Genomic DNA, 16,520 nt, shown 5'->3' with positions numbered 1-16,520 from the left:
CCCAAAGAATAATTTACGTGACACACAAAAAGACAACACTCTAGCCTATTATTTAGACTTGAACGTAGGGGCACTTATGAATGTTGAACAAAGAATTTCCTTGTTAGTAGACCATGGGTCTGGCATTTCTGCTATTTGGTACTCTTCAAAAAATTGTATCTGTAATCTCAAACAGATGGACGTTCACTGTAGGATTTGGGCCTCCATCTACCTAACATCTCGAAAAAATACTACACGTGATACAGAGTACCTTATACTTGTAATCACATTTCAACTTGATCAACAGATTTTGGTTGACACTAAAGGTCGAAACTGATCACTATTCAGTAAATATCCCTTAGTCCGACATGAGGTCATTCACAGCCCTAATAACTCATCGGTAATGTCGCAGTCTATGAATCTAAGTGAAATGAGTTCGAATCCCACAGAGAGCACTATTTCCCTGAAAATTAAGACTATAGCTTGTTAGTTAGTGTCAAGTTGCATGAAATTTTTGTCTACTATCTCCTGCCGACTTCCTCTAAACACACAGAAGCGATACTTAGACATCCACAATCAAACAGGTAATCACAATCAGAAATCGGTCTTATGTAAATACAATAGATTTTCTTTAAGAACAAAAAAAACCATATACAAAATAAGTCAAAACTAAAATCTAAAAATTTTGTTTTATTGACTAAGTAAACAAAAATTAAATCGTGTCTAAATCGAAAACTTATAAATTAAAATAAAGAAAAACTCAATTAACACAATAAATAACAGTTTTTACCAAATTTACTTTGCAGAAATTAACAAACTTATAACATGAATTTAATAATTATATTGCTCAATTTGAGGTCAGATAAACTCTATGCCAAATGAACAACAGAAACTCAACAAATAGGGGGGGGGTGATAAAAAATTTTTAAAATCAATACAATAATTAATTGATTTATTGAAAAGAATACATTTTTTTTAGATTAGAAAATTGGAATTGTTATTTCTGTTTCTAAAGAATTTTGTGTAATAAAACAAATCTAGATTTGAGCATATAAATTAAATTCAATTTGTGGTCCTTTATCTAGAAAATTGAAGAAACCTTTCCATGATATTATTATTAGTAGTATGTTAATTTTCTTTTTAAATTTAAATGTTCTGTACTATAACAAGACCAATGTGATTAGATGATAAATTTATCATTTCACGAATTAGGTGGTTTAAAATAACCAATAGACAGTGCTTCGTTTCGGAAGAAACTGTATCAGTTACATGATATATAAAGTATATCGACATAATAATCCTATAGAAGAACGAATAATACTCGTTTGTAAATGTGTACATGAACAACATGTTAATTTAGATGTTAGCCTGAAAAAGAACAACATCAAAGCAAGATTGGATTGTGAATAGCCGCAAAATCTATAACATGTGTTTGTTCTTACTTCCGATTCACCAGTTAAAAGTATATTCATCCCAACAAAATGCTTTTACACACAATATTATACCTACACAATTTTTGATGTGGTGTGTACTTATTTATTATAGTTAAATTATCGTCAAGACAAGCTGAAAAAGGAACTAAACATATTTATTATATACTTATTGTCAGTTTGGCGGTTTACGCATACAAAATTAATGGGACATAAATACTAGCTCAATATAAGTACATGGTTAATTATGTTATATAATAATAAAACATGAAATTACGATAAGTGTGTTCAAAAACAGCGGAAGCGTGTTTATCAAAGGAGTGATGGAAAAAATGTTACTAAAATAAAAAATGATAACTTAAAAATGCCAGAAAATTAGCCAAATAGGCAATTATTCTATGGGTTCTTAATCATGTTGAATAATTAATCAGAAAATAAGACAAGATAAACATAGTAGTTTATTTTTCAACGGTGTTTTATTAATGTTTTCAACAACAGGAATAATAATCATAATAATTCGAAGTGAACAATCAAACTTATATATCTGAAAAAAAAAACAGGTTAAATTACTTCTCAAACAGACCTCAGATTCAATGCATCGTCGATGAGGTCCTGCCATTAGGCAGTTTTGTTAACTTGCTTTCCTATTTGATAGAATATTACATAACTTAGATGAATCAGCTCTTTGAAATAATAGATTTAGTTAAAGTTGATTATTTTTCTATGATCATATTTCTATCAGAATATATTTAGAGACAATAGCCTACAAGTCATTGATCTTTTCGAAGTACGATATCTCATTTTACAACCACTGATTATTAGAAAAATATTTTCTTTAATATACACAAGTGAAATAATTAATTCTGTTCATTATAGAACTATATATTGAAAAATGAGTATTCCATTTATCGCCCTTTAATTACATTTGGTTTATATTTAAAATACTTCAATAGTGGTTTGTTTTAAACAAGATCAATGTTCAACCGCACATTTTTAAAATACGAACATATGTGAAACTCGTTTTGTGCATGAAATCGATTTTTTTAAAAATAAACGCGCATGTCTTTAGATTGATAACCAAAGATTGCGGTATTTCCGTTTTCTCTATTGCCAAATACATAGTTGAAACAGGTCATAAGATTGATCTTAACACGGCTTTTCTGGTGTTGTACAAAATTGTAAAAGGGTGTATACTAAAGTTTACTGAAGCTTTAGCCATACGAAAATTCCAACCCCCTTTGTATATTCAAAAACAGTTTGTTCTCACCTTAAACCTATCCTGGTAATATTAGCTTATTATCCAGAGTGATTAGGTTTCAAATTGTTTTTCGTATTATTTTCTTTATTATCTTTGTCTCCTTTTACCCTCCATTTCTAGTTTAGTTGACCTTTTATTTTTATATATAAATGTTCTTAACAAGTTTATGTGTGGTCAGTTTTTCAGAGTAGACTCATTCTAATAACATTAAACTAAAGTTGATCTTATTAATAGTTCGGATATGAATGAGTCATCTGTATCAGAAAAAATACTTACCCTGACCATTAGATACAGTAAAGTCTTTGGGAATGAAGAAACATTATTATACCTCTGTAGTTCATAGATGAAAAGTTTACTATCTAAGGGTTCAAACTGACCGATTACATTTTTCCATAATATACTGCCGTCAACTAAAAAGCAGTAATACATACTGGCTATATTACGCGGTGTTCAATCTACAATTTTCAGGTTCCAAAGCTGTATGATGCCGTAAAATCACTGAATCCATAATTTAAAGAAAAACAGTCGATTCGGCATACTATGGTACAAAATATGCAGGTCTAAAGTCAATAAAACGGTTTGCTCATGAAGTAACTTGAAACATTGATAAGTACTCAATAATATACAGGGTTTTATGGACTTTACTAAAATGTTTTCAAACTTGTTCGGATTATGCTCCCTATAGAAAAGCATTACTCTAATGCTGGAAGTAGATGGAACAAATTAAAATTAGTAACTATCAGTAACAACAAATGTAATTTTGTTAATTATTTGATGATTCCCAGTGTCCGACTGTAGTGCACTACGTTTATATATATATATATATATATATATATATATATATATATATATATGATTATATTATTATATATTATTGTGAAATTACTTAAACGTTTGAGTTTAGTACTTATTAACTGCATAAATTATTATGTAATAAATAAATAGATAATAGTGATCTTCTGAAAATTATTTAGCACACATTAAACAAAGGCAATTATCAGAGATGGATAGTGGCTAGCAGTGGAATCCAGGACGTGCGTTTCGTCCTATTTGGGACTCGTCCTAAAACATCAATGGGAAGATTTAAACAAACAATACTAAGTGAATTTAAAGTCAATTATCCATAACTAAACAGTTTAGAATTCTACAAATCTTCAACATTCAACTGTTTGTTTTCTTTTATCTATGTTTTCACTTGCATTCAGTTTCTTTTTTAATTATCGTCTGGTTTTTCCATTCTTCGAATATGATAATATTTAACTTAATCTCATTTAACCGTCACACAGTGTGCCAAATATCATGGATATTTACATAATAATCAAACTGTTCAAAATCTCGGTCTGAGAAAGAAAGAGAAGCAACGTTTTTCAGATAGTAGAAAACTTATCGAAACCCGACATGTCTAGACAGAAAATTGCATTTTATTCACCATAGGTTTGCAAAAAAATGTGTAATCAAAAGTTGTTAAGCACGAATCCCTCTCTGAGAATATCCCAACCAGCATTAATAAGTTAGTCCATTTAAATTCTATGCCGAAAGTCTTTATTTAGAAGAGCTATAACTCATGATGAAAACGAAGAGTTTCCGAAATCCAAAATTTGACAACACTTCTGACAACCAGGGCAGTCATAAATATAGGTACATGGAATATCTGGACAGTATTAAAGATCAGGAGAGTCAATAACCTAGCGGCTAGAATTGAGAGTTACAACTTATCCATACCTTTAATATGCGAAAGAAATCAGACAGTTTGAAATAAAAAAGACTAACATTAGGATGCTTGTTGTTATATTCAGGTCGTGAAAAAAACGTTCCACACAATCAAAACTTTGCACTGATACTACTCAGTGAATCATCAGTGGCACGTATTGGATGAAATATTCATGGCTTCAGAATCATAAGAGCAATTGTCAAGGCAATGAAGTAAAGGACTACAATGAATGTCATCCAGTGATATAAACTGACCAATGATAGCCGAGAAAATGAAAATGTCCATGTTTATGAGAGGCTGCACTCGATTATAGGTAAACGATTAGGAGAAAACCTAAACATCTTGATGAAGTGCCTGAAGGGCAAGGTGGCATGAATAATGTTGAGTATGACTACATTATGAAGTGACATAAATTTGGAGCAAGAAACAGGAATGGTGAGAAACTGGTAAATCTATGTCGTTTAAACAATAATCATAGGAACAGCATTTTCCCACATAAATCCATATATGAAACTACATAAGTTTCACTGGACCACGTAACAACGGTACAGTTATTTTTAAAAAGCTTTTTACACAAGATACACCATATCTATTAGCCAAAAATTATAAGCTACAACCTACTCAGGTAAAGAACAAACTGGCTACCATCTAAAGAGGAAATTAGGAAAAGATACTTAAGGTTAATAGGACATACCATGCATCACAAGAGAAGCTCTAACTTCAAATCTTTAAGACAACCTGAAACGGAGCAGACCAAAGAACACATGGAGCCGAAAATTGGAGATAGGCATCAAGATTGTGAGTAAAACTAGAAACAACCAGAAGGGGGAGTTCAGGACAGAGATGACCGAAGATTCTTGGTCGGGACTTATCAGCCTAGAGTGGTAACAGACTTCAGTAAGTTAGATGGTTTTAAGCATTCGATAGAAACATGTAAGTCTAGGTTTTTCAGTAGTTCACATTCATTAGTTAAGAATCTCTATACAACCTAGTGAACAATTATATCATGTGTGATTTCAATTCGCATAATTTGGTGTTACATTCAAAAACATCACTATTGATATATTTATTTTATTTTATCGCTTACAGTAAACCATTATTACTGTTTTGATTAGTCTATTAATATGGACTGAAGATATCAGTTTACCGATATTGATTATTGAAATGAACCCTAACAAAGTCCTTATTAAATTTACGGCTGCCTTTTGACACAATAAGAGACATGATTAGTAGTAATGACTGATGGCCTTTAAGAGAAATTCTTGGAGACGCCACTTGTAATAAAAGTCACTATCTCAGTACTTCACCAACAACGTATGGGAATATTACATTTCACAAAACTGAGATACGAATTTTTTCAAGAAATTTTATGTCTTTCAGGACTGCAAATAATGTTGAGTCCCAAATAGAAGGAAATCTAGCTTTAAGACTTTCTAGCAAAAGACTAACTAGACATTCAGGTCTGTTAAGCTTAGCTTGCTGGTCACAACTGTAAGTGTTACCAAAATAATTCGATCAATATCAAGATCTTAACAACTCAATTTAGTGTTATCACTTAGTGAAAATTTAGTATAAACATGGATCTTATAACAATCTCACTTCAGTTTTCTAACTTGAAAAGAAGCATTATTAGTTACGAAAACTTTGTTTCTAGTTATTCATTATAATATTCAGAATATTTGAAAAGTAAACTGAGAGACTCGACAATAGGTTTTATTTTTTAGTTATTCTATAAAAAGTGTCATTGCCGTTAATCAACATTTAAAATATTAGAAGGGGTTTTGTGGATATTATAGTAATTTTAATAGTTGAGATCATGAATCGATTGAAGCTAGACTACCTTGGAGAACCGGGAAGCACAGAACGCCCCTTTCCATTGTCATCTAGCTACAAATGATTCATGATCTCAACTATTAAAACTTAAAATATTGCTAATATATTTTTCATTGAATACATTGTTTTAAAACAATATGTTTAACTAACAAATTTGAAGCGGAAAGGCGAGTAGGTATATACGAGCAAATACATAGGCAAATCTATAGTCAAGTTCCATAAGGGCACAGCAAGGAGAAACGAAAGCTAATAATAGGATTTGAGAACATATATATACATTAGGAAGGAGGATGAATCATCGAGTGATATTTAAGCAATCAACACTTTAGCTGTAGTCTGTCATGTGATCTAGTGATCATAATAGTATAAAGAAATATGCAAATTGTTGCTGTTCAAATAACATTGTCTGTTAAGTTAATAAAAGGGCTTAACCAAAATTAATCATAGTCGAAATTGGTTGTAGAATAGTTACTATAGTTTCATGGGTAACCATTGCTGAGATGTCTCATACTACGACAATATGAACGCCTAGTGCTTCCAGGTTTTCTAGCTAATATGAGTTGGTAATTTAAAAACTTAGAATTCTACAGTTTTCACAAATCCCTGTACTTATAATATTTAGATCTATTTGATTATCAATCCATATTTGACGAACTAGCCAGATGGCATATTATGTATTTTTAGATCGATACTTTTGATGAATGAGTAAATTGACAAAACGTTCCTATTAATTAATTATGAAAATTCTCAATGTTAACTTGTATCATATAGCTTTATCCATTAGAATGATTTACTACTAAATTTCATTTTAAAGAAAATCACAAAATTAGATGTAGATATTCTACGTAATGAAAACAGTACAAGTCCATCAGTCGTTTGTAGTGAGACTACAATTTATGGACGACTCCTGAGTGATGTTAAAGTGACCCTGAGAATATTCATCTACTTGCTAGGGTTAAAATAGTATTTCAAATTAGTGTAAGGAATTAGGATTTATAGTTAGAAGTTAGGGTTAGGAATCGGAGTTAGCGCTTTCATCACAAACTTACAGCAGCTGTAATCCCCAAATGCTGTTTGATCATTATAGATAAATGAATTTCACGCCGAGACCCCAGACGTGCTATTTTTATTTTCATTGGTTCATCCATATATTATAGTCTCACCTTGCCTAACATACAATAAAAAACCACTGGAATGGAATTCAATCGGAACAATTTTTTGACCTCGTAAAAACATCTGATGCTCACTTATTTGCATAATCATTCTGATATATGTTCATTTCTATTATCCCATAAGATTGATATTTTATTCTCATCGTTTACCTCCTAAGCAAATTTGAAATCAATTCAATTTTCAATGTTCTTGTTGATTGTAAGGAAAGAAAAACAAAAATACACACACGCATACAAGAAAAAATCAATTCAACTCGTAAAGAAAAGAGAAAATAAGATAACTGAAGGTAATTAGACAAAATATGAAATAAGAAATAATCGTTTTAGTATCTGAGCAAAAACGAATCAATTATTTCTTCATTATTTCATTAAAGTTATTATCATATTCCAGATTCGATAATCAAATATAATTTCAGATAAAAAGAAACAACAACGAAATATGCTTAAGAAACACGATAACTGAGAAATCGTCACATTGTTATTGTTTAAAGTAAATGTTTTTTGTTTATTCAAATGATGTAAAGTAACACATGATGGAAACTAAAAAAAGATATTCATAGTATTGTGAAATACGTGATTATTCATTTTCTTTTTTTCCTTTTTTTTGGAAGGAGAGGATTGTTCTTCGTCCTCACTCATAATATAACTGGTAATTATGACGTAAAAATTATGCTTACTTCAAAGTTCAGCATCTTTTTCTCTTTACCATAGTTGATGGAGATACTAGAACAATCAATTCGGATTGGTCAAGATATACCACTAAATTCTGTAATTTACGAGCAATTTGTAGTCCAATATCTGACTCCAGTTTGACCGTGAGAAAATTCTTTGAACATAAATGTTCCATTTAACTTCTGTATATTGCCTAAGCTAATCCCGTTTGTGTGGCGATAGCAATAAGAAACCAAATATAGGTTACGTTGGATGAAGTTATTTCAAGCACTCGTTTATCCAGACACATTAGGGATAAAAAGCCGGAAAGCGAAGCGGAGCGGAAAAGGTGAGGGAGCCAACTCATTTTGATAAAGTGAGATTCAATAATCATAGTCAGACAAAAATAAGCTACAGACATGAGGTGATTAGGATGAGTAATGCACACACATACGCTCGTATAAAAACAGTCAGGATTAATAAGCAAATAATAACAAGGTCAAAATATTGTTCAGGAAAGAAGGGATAAATCACTTTGTCCGGAAGCTAGGATAACCCATAGTACGAGACACCATAAATTCACCCTTAGATCAGTCAATGAAAACACCGGCACAAAATTTAAACTTTGCGTGATTTGCGAAATATATTGAACGACATCTGAGGTCATCGAGGATTAATTGATTTATCACTGACACAGTAAAACTTTATCCTAATACAATATAGTGATTTTATGATACGTTTTGTTCTTGTAAAAAGACCTTAAATTGCTGTGATAATACGGACATCCAATTTTAAGAACTAGGGAATTAATATAAAGCATCTAACGAGTACAATTCAGTCGTCATTAGTTTTTTTTAGCTAATTAAAGACAATGATAAAATATTCTTTATATTGAACATATATTTATAAATAACTCAAATAAAGTTCAGTCTTGAGACAGTTTCTGTCATAGGCTTTTAATTCACTAAAAGCCACGGAACTTTGGGCATCCAATTACTACTAGTTTACAATTTGTCAAAATTAAGCATCTGAGGGCTCATCAAGGATCCACACCAAGACAACGAAGAGTCGAGACGAGAGCGTTACATTTGGAAAAATGAGTTGAGTCCCGTTGATCCTTGATCTCCAGCCTAATTCATGATACTGACTAAACACTATCATCTTCCATAATTTAAACATTTAATCAAGATCATAACCTTGTTGAAATTACCAAATCACCTTCAGACTGATGCACAATTGGTTGTCATCTGCACGTACATGTGCTTATTTATATGGATTTCATTTGTGAAATTCACACTGTGTTAACACACTGCCTTCTCGTGGCGTTGATGTTGTTTACGAAATTGAGAGGACGAAAAGTGAATGTCCGGCGCATTAACCGGGTCGGTGGACACAGAAAGTCCACCTAGAGGAGTCGGAAAACCCTGATTTCAAACCAATGGTGCACATGGGATCCATTATCCTGAGGGAACAAATGGCGTATGAATCAGTCGTTGGTCACCGGCTACCATGGGACTGCATCTCCTTACGATGCTCCACTGCCTTGTGGATCAAATTTTAGGTCAAAGGCTCCGGGTGTGGCCCCCTAAGAAAATCACCTGCTTCGGTTCGGGTACCCGGGCAGTATCACAGCCCACACACAAATAAATGAATTGACGATATCTACTGACAGTACTATTCACGCTCCTATTAAAAATCAGACAATTCACGTTATTATTACCATTATTTACCTCGTCACTTATTCACTCACTTTTATTCCCAATTTGTTTATCCTCACTTTTCAACTTATGCAGTAGCTCGCCCAAGGTGGAAACTTTGTTCTATCTAAACGATCTCCAGTCACTGACTGGTCGAAAGTGAATGCCTCCACCGAATACGAATACTGAACCAGTCTTTCTGAAACCACGTACACCGTTCAAACTGGCTTCCTTCAACGTTCGCATACCAATTCAGATCGGATAACAGATAGGTCTGGCTAGGTCTTTTAAAAGTTTTAATGTCGACGTTTGTTGTCTATCCGAAACCCGTATTCAAGACTAGTGAAGTACTACAAATTTGCTCACCATCTGTCGCTTCGGAAAGCTTGTTTCACGTGCGCGTATCCGGGGTCTCTGTGGCATCTTCGTCTGGTCTTGCTAGCGTTGGTGTTGTACTAAGCGCTAGAGCTGAGACAGCACTGATCGATTGGATCCCCATTAACAGTCGGTTATGTGCTGTTAGATTAGACAGCTCCATCAAAGTGAGAAGAAATCGGTGTGAGAAACGATGTCTTTTCGTCATCTCCACCTATGCCCAGACAGATAGCAGCCCGGATGCAATCAAGGATGAAGTCTACCATCAGTTAACTGTTCTTCTCCAGAAAGTGCGTTCGACAGATATTGTAGTACTAGCCGGAGACTTAAATGGACAGATCGGGCGTCTAGGCACAGAAGAGAGTCGTTCAGGTATCCGATGGGGACTTGTTGGTAGCAGGACAGATAACGGGGACCGTTTGCTGCAACTGTGCACAGATTACAAACTGTTTCTGGCTAGCAATAACTTCCGGCACAGTCATCGCCGGTGTGCCACCTGGCGTCCTCCCTCTGCATTTCAAGCCTGGACTCAGATTGATCACATCGCGATCAGCTACCGCTGGCGTGGTTGTGTACAAGACTGCCGCCCCTTTTGGAGTACCTATCTGGAGTCTGATCATGCCCTGGTCTGCGCCAATCTTACCTTACTTTTCAGTGGCCAAAGAATTGACCTCCATCAACGGATTGATGTTAGTAAATTGGTTGCAACTTCTGTTGCAAGTAAGCATCGAACCGAGCTAGCTTCTAGGCTAGCTACCATCTTACCGAAAAGTATAGATGAGAATTGGTTGCAACTGCATGACGCCATGAGAGTGGAAGTAAAGCCGCTTGCGGCTTCGAGGAACGTCCCGCTTATAAGCACTGGGTTTCTTCAGGCTCCTTATAACTCATCGAAGCCCACCTGTCTACCCCAGGTGATTGTGAGTTTAACCACAAACGAAGGCTGTTACGCAACTTAATCGGGCAAAGGTTGAGTAAGGATAGAGAAGCCTGGTCAGTGGTCATTGTTTGACATAGTGTTGTGGTATGAAAGAAAGCTGCATAGGACTGGCTTCTGTCGTTCCTTCACGACTCCCTGTTTGGAGTCCTAGAGATGGTGCAACACAGTGGCTAGAGACGTTATCAGATGTGGCTAAGAATAGAAGCCAGTGGCGATCTTGCTGTAACCTTCTTTTAATTTCTTCATAAAGAGTAGTCATAACTTCCTTAACTGAAAGGGATCTACTGGTTGTACATTTCAGTTTCCCTTATTATTACTCTTTTTATTACACTAACATACTCTCTGTGGTTCTTGTTGTTCCTTCTTTTTTTTCTTTCTTTTATGCACCTTACCCCTTTTCTCTTCCCATTCTCATAGTTTTGTGTGGCGCATATATATCTGGTGCCCCTTCGTACCAATATTTATGTGTTTAAATAAAGAAATAAATGGTTCTGCTGCTATACATTTAGATACTGTTAATTTAGAATAACTGACTTGCAAGTAGGATTGTCCTTAAAGATAAAATATTATTGATTTTATGAGTATTCACTGAGTTAGACTAGTATCATACACTAGGATGAAATTCACTTCCTTTCAAAGCAAATTGTTCACTATAGAAATTATATAGGGTCAACATGATTATCAATGATAACATCTTGATCATGTCTCCGGTGCGCCTAGCTGTAAGGTAAACGAAGGAGATAATTAAGTATTTGGATTGAATATACCTCGAATTTACAAATATAACCTTACATTCAAATAATCTTGTAATACAAAACACAAAGTTCTGTTAAGTAATACCACGTTGTTCATTTTCTAATATGGGCGCTTTTCAAATAATCATTGTGGTAAATAGTAGTTGTGACTTGACAGTACGGGGAACATTATTTGATGGGTTGAGAATATTATAGAAGAATCACTTAATTATTTAATCTATATCCAAGTCGGATTTTATAATTAACTCGTCTGTTTTTAATATTTATAACGTCTTTCATTTAGGGATGGGTGATGTATAAAAGAATTTTGGACGAATTATCATTTCCCTAAATAATTATTTATATTTTCACAGTTGAAATCATGAGTCAATTGAAGTTAGACCACCATGAAAAACCTGGAAGCAGTGGACAGCTGTTTCGTCCTATTGTGGGACTCCTCAACAGTGCGCATCCACGATCCCGCTTCAACTGACTAATGATTTCAATTATGAAAATACTGAAATCTCCACAAAACCCCTTCTGAATTATTTATATGCCTAGCACTAAAGGACCACTGCTCACATATTAAATCAATGGGCTGAAAGTGATTGCCACGAATCGATCATTAAAACAGGACAAATCGTGCAAAACAAACAACACTTTTAATAAACATTCTCTCAAATTATACAACATGAAGACGAACTGATATTAATTTTCCCATTTAACTAAATTCTTAAGCACTGACGGATCTCTAGATTATCGAACTTAAGTAGCATTTAAATTATTCAAAAAAATTATTATATGATAATCAACTTTACAAAAAGTCCGCAGAAAGTTTTATTCACTTTAATTAAACGTATTATCTACTGAACTGTGAGGAATCACGTGGTTCTTATTCTAAATGATAGAAACTTCAAAGAGTACTTGTAATAGTCACAACGGAAGAAAATTGTATTAACAGACAATGCGACACAGTTGTAAATCACGTTTTTATTCTGTTTTCAAATGAAATAACAAATTTATTTAGTATTAATCCACTTTTCTTTGCTGGTAATTTTTTTTGCACATTCCTCATGATGGATGAAACCAATAAATTTACATTTTTGAATTTTTCAGAGTAGAAGGCTGACCTACAGAATATCAGTTTAAATTAAAAATACAGAAAACTAAAGGTTAATAATCAACAATTGAAAACAAAATACACATAGAGACAGCCAGTGATTAAATTCTTCTGCATATCTATGACTAACAACTTTGTAACGATTAGGCTGAAGGACAATAGATGTTAATCTATGAGAGATAAGGTTACAAGTTTGTACGCATAGTACAATACTGATAGATGACTGTAGACAAAGTCTTTTATTCAGACATCATCATCTTTTTTTTTCATTTTTAGTTAAAAACAAATGAAAATAATGCAAATTAGCATTCTTCATCAATTAGCAAAGCTTGGCGGCGTATTTATGTAAAATCATAGTAAATTTACAGTTGATACTTAGTTAAACATCCATTCATGTCATGATTATTATGTCAACCAAAAATTACATTTTCTACTTGTTATTATCTGGACAATGAGAGAACAACAAGGTTTCTTAGCAGTAATTTCTGTAAATACTCTTTATTCATTAAAAATGAATGTTTATAGTTACAAAGTAATAAAAGTCGTTGGACTTAGGAAAAATAACTTTCTTTTGCATTAAGTACAGATTGAGTGCAATATAACAGCTTTAACTGATTAGTGATATCGCTTACGATTTGTATTGAATAAATCCGAACTAACTAAACTGTTTCAAATATAATGTGTGAATTTCAATAGTTGAGATCATGGGTCAATTGAAGCTAGACCACTATCGAAGACCTGGAAGCACTGGACGACCGTTCCGTCCTATTGTGGAACTCCTCAGCAGTGCGCATCCACGAGGCGGGATCGTGGATGGTCAAGTCTATTTATAAACTTTTGAACTCACTGAGAAAAATCTGGATTTCTTCTAAAAGTCTATAGTGGAATGTGGTTGACACTTTTATGATTAATCCATACAATTGTATCTTTATTCAACAGTAAAAGATACATTTAGTAACACTTTTTTTAATGCACAAATAAATGTGATCTTATTTCGCTTGATCTGTAAACCATTTTTACTACAGGCTGCGAACTCAACAACTAAATCGTCATCAGAATGAGTTTGAGCGTGGAGAAAAAGGATACATAATTAATTTTGAAGAAAAAAATAATTGTTTTATTTCATCGTTATAAATTGTGTTACAGCCAAGAATCTTCAACACTAAATATTAACTATTGTATATTTTCAAATGGTAACTCCTATTTTCTTCATCTTTCATCTTCCTAGCTGTACGAATTCCGATGTGTTCAACTCTCGTTTCTTCAAAGGATAGATTAAGAGGATGTATAAATGTACACAACTAACCTTCAGAATAATTTAATTGAAAACAAATCTAAAATAAGGAGGTTCAATGAAGATGTACGGTTAGAAAATATAAGGATCAAATGTTTGAACAAGCAATCAAAATATATCTATCATTAAGATACTTATTTATGCTAATTTAACATTACTTCTTGAATACTTATAAAGTATACCTTAACATAACTGAACTACTTTTAATTAATATTCAATTACAGAATAACTACTGTGGTGTGTGCTACTGGTGTCGACACATATAAGTAATATGTATCACCAATCAAAAGTGAAATACCAAGTGGCCGAAGATTAAGAAGATCGAAGAGAAGAGAACGAGAACAGAGAGTGATTGGTGTGGAAACGAAAGAACATTCAAGTCTGAGGCAATTGATTGACATTTTGAAAATCTAGTATTTACTGTATGGTTCACAGGTTTTACTATAATTGTGTATTCCAATACATTTGGTTGTTCCCGCTGGTGTTACCGTTCACTACACTACTTTTAACCTGCCAATATAATTCAAAACACTTTAATGATTTGTACGTGGTAGTAGTAGTGAATGAACAACAATAAATTGTACCTTCCTAAAGCTATCTACATATACTTCAGGATTGTTTATACTTTTCCAAAGATGTTGACACAAAAACAATTTCAGTGAAAGTAAAACAGATGCGCTGAATGAAATTTTATAACTGATTATAGAAGTTCCAATGCTTCTATTAAATTTCCAGTATACAGTTTTAACATTTCATAAACATTTTCAACAATCAGAATATTTTTCATGTTTCTCGTATTAGAAACTTGTTATTCAGTCAGTAAATATAATAAGAGATTACACATGTTATATAACACTAGCAAATTTGATCACATTAAGAAGCCCTGCTGTTTGATGCCGAAATCCGTTGCTATTATTTTCAATTGTAGCATACTATAAATAGATAGATTGACTGAAGGTTTCGTTAGGAATTTCAACACAGCTTTTGACAAAGACAAATTTATTTCACAATTCTAAGCCTTCACAAATACAAAAACAAAAGAATTGAAAATAAGTTATGCCTTATTCTTTACAGACAAGCTAAGCAATTTGTGTTTTATAATGTTTACAACAAATTTTTGTTCACACATCATCATGAATGATGCATTAGATAATAAACATATAGTAACCATCCCAACTAGCATATCGTGATATGTTCGGTTTCGTTCAATTATATTCACCTTTTCATTAATCCAATTCATCCAGAACTTATCAATACAACAGCTTAACATTTGATTGTCCATATAAGTATTTGGTGTAGTAGTTTTGTGAAACTTAATGTTTTCATCATCCTATTTTCATACCATTGAAAGTTTAGAAAACGAGAAAATAAAATCCTTCGAACTTCAAGTCATCATATAAGTAAAATCAAATCATGTTTGACATGAAATTTTGAGCCATTTAGTTAATAGTCACAATGGAACTTCGACAACAACAGAATCCGACTAACACTAGAGGACTAAACAAACATGATGAACGTAGCTTCTCACCAGTTAATATATATATATATATATATATATATATATATATATATATCTTATATCAGATAACTCTCAGCCAGAATATCTCAGTACTGACATTTCAAACTGCAACTCTGGGTGAGGCCGGTTTGGATTATATGGTAAGAACCAGCTTTTTTCGAGACCAGATATTGCTTTACTGAACAAAATTTAGATCATGAGCTTTCTTCTGACGTCCTACAACCATCTAACATGACATAAGACTATTTAAAGGAGCTATGCTTCTTAACTGAAAATAATAATAGTAGAATAGTGAAAAACACTGATTAAAACGTTTTTTTTTAAAAAAAAAAACGGAAGTTACATAACAATGAAATTATTCCAAGTCTAATTTATAAACATAACTAAATACAATCATATTGGGCATGTTCAGTTGATGACAGCTACGCATTTACAATAAGCTTCTCCACAAATAAGTAAAAAAAATATCACTTATGTTTCAAGTATGTTTTTCCCATGTATATGTGAATTAGCACCATAAGAACAGTACACAAACATGTTACTGGTTAATGAAAAATACAAATATATGACGTATAATTCTAGATATTGAATGTAAATGCGTCATTAACTTTTCAGTATATATTTTTTTCATACTCATGGACAAATTACCTTGGCGGTTGTTTTTGTTTAAAAGGTTATAATAATAACAAAATGTTTTGTTATCTACTATAGAGTTTCTTTCATAATTGTGAATATGTTTATATTCCGTACTTTCGACATTTTACTTGAAGAATCGATTTACGCGCGAATAATAATTAATACTATTTT

This window comes from Schistosoma mansoni, chromosome W (assembly GCF_000237925.1).
Source record: "Schistosoma mansoni strain Puerto Rico chromosome W, complete genome".
Taxonomy (NCBI): domain Eukaryota; kingdom Metazoa; phylum Platyhelminthes; class Trematoda; order Strigeidida; family Schistosomatidae; genus Schistosoma; species Schistosoma mansoni.
Note: the sequence above shows the minus strand (reverse complement) of the source record.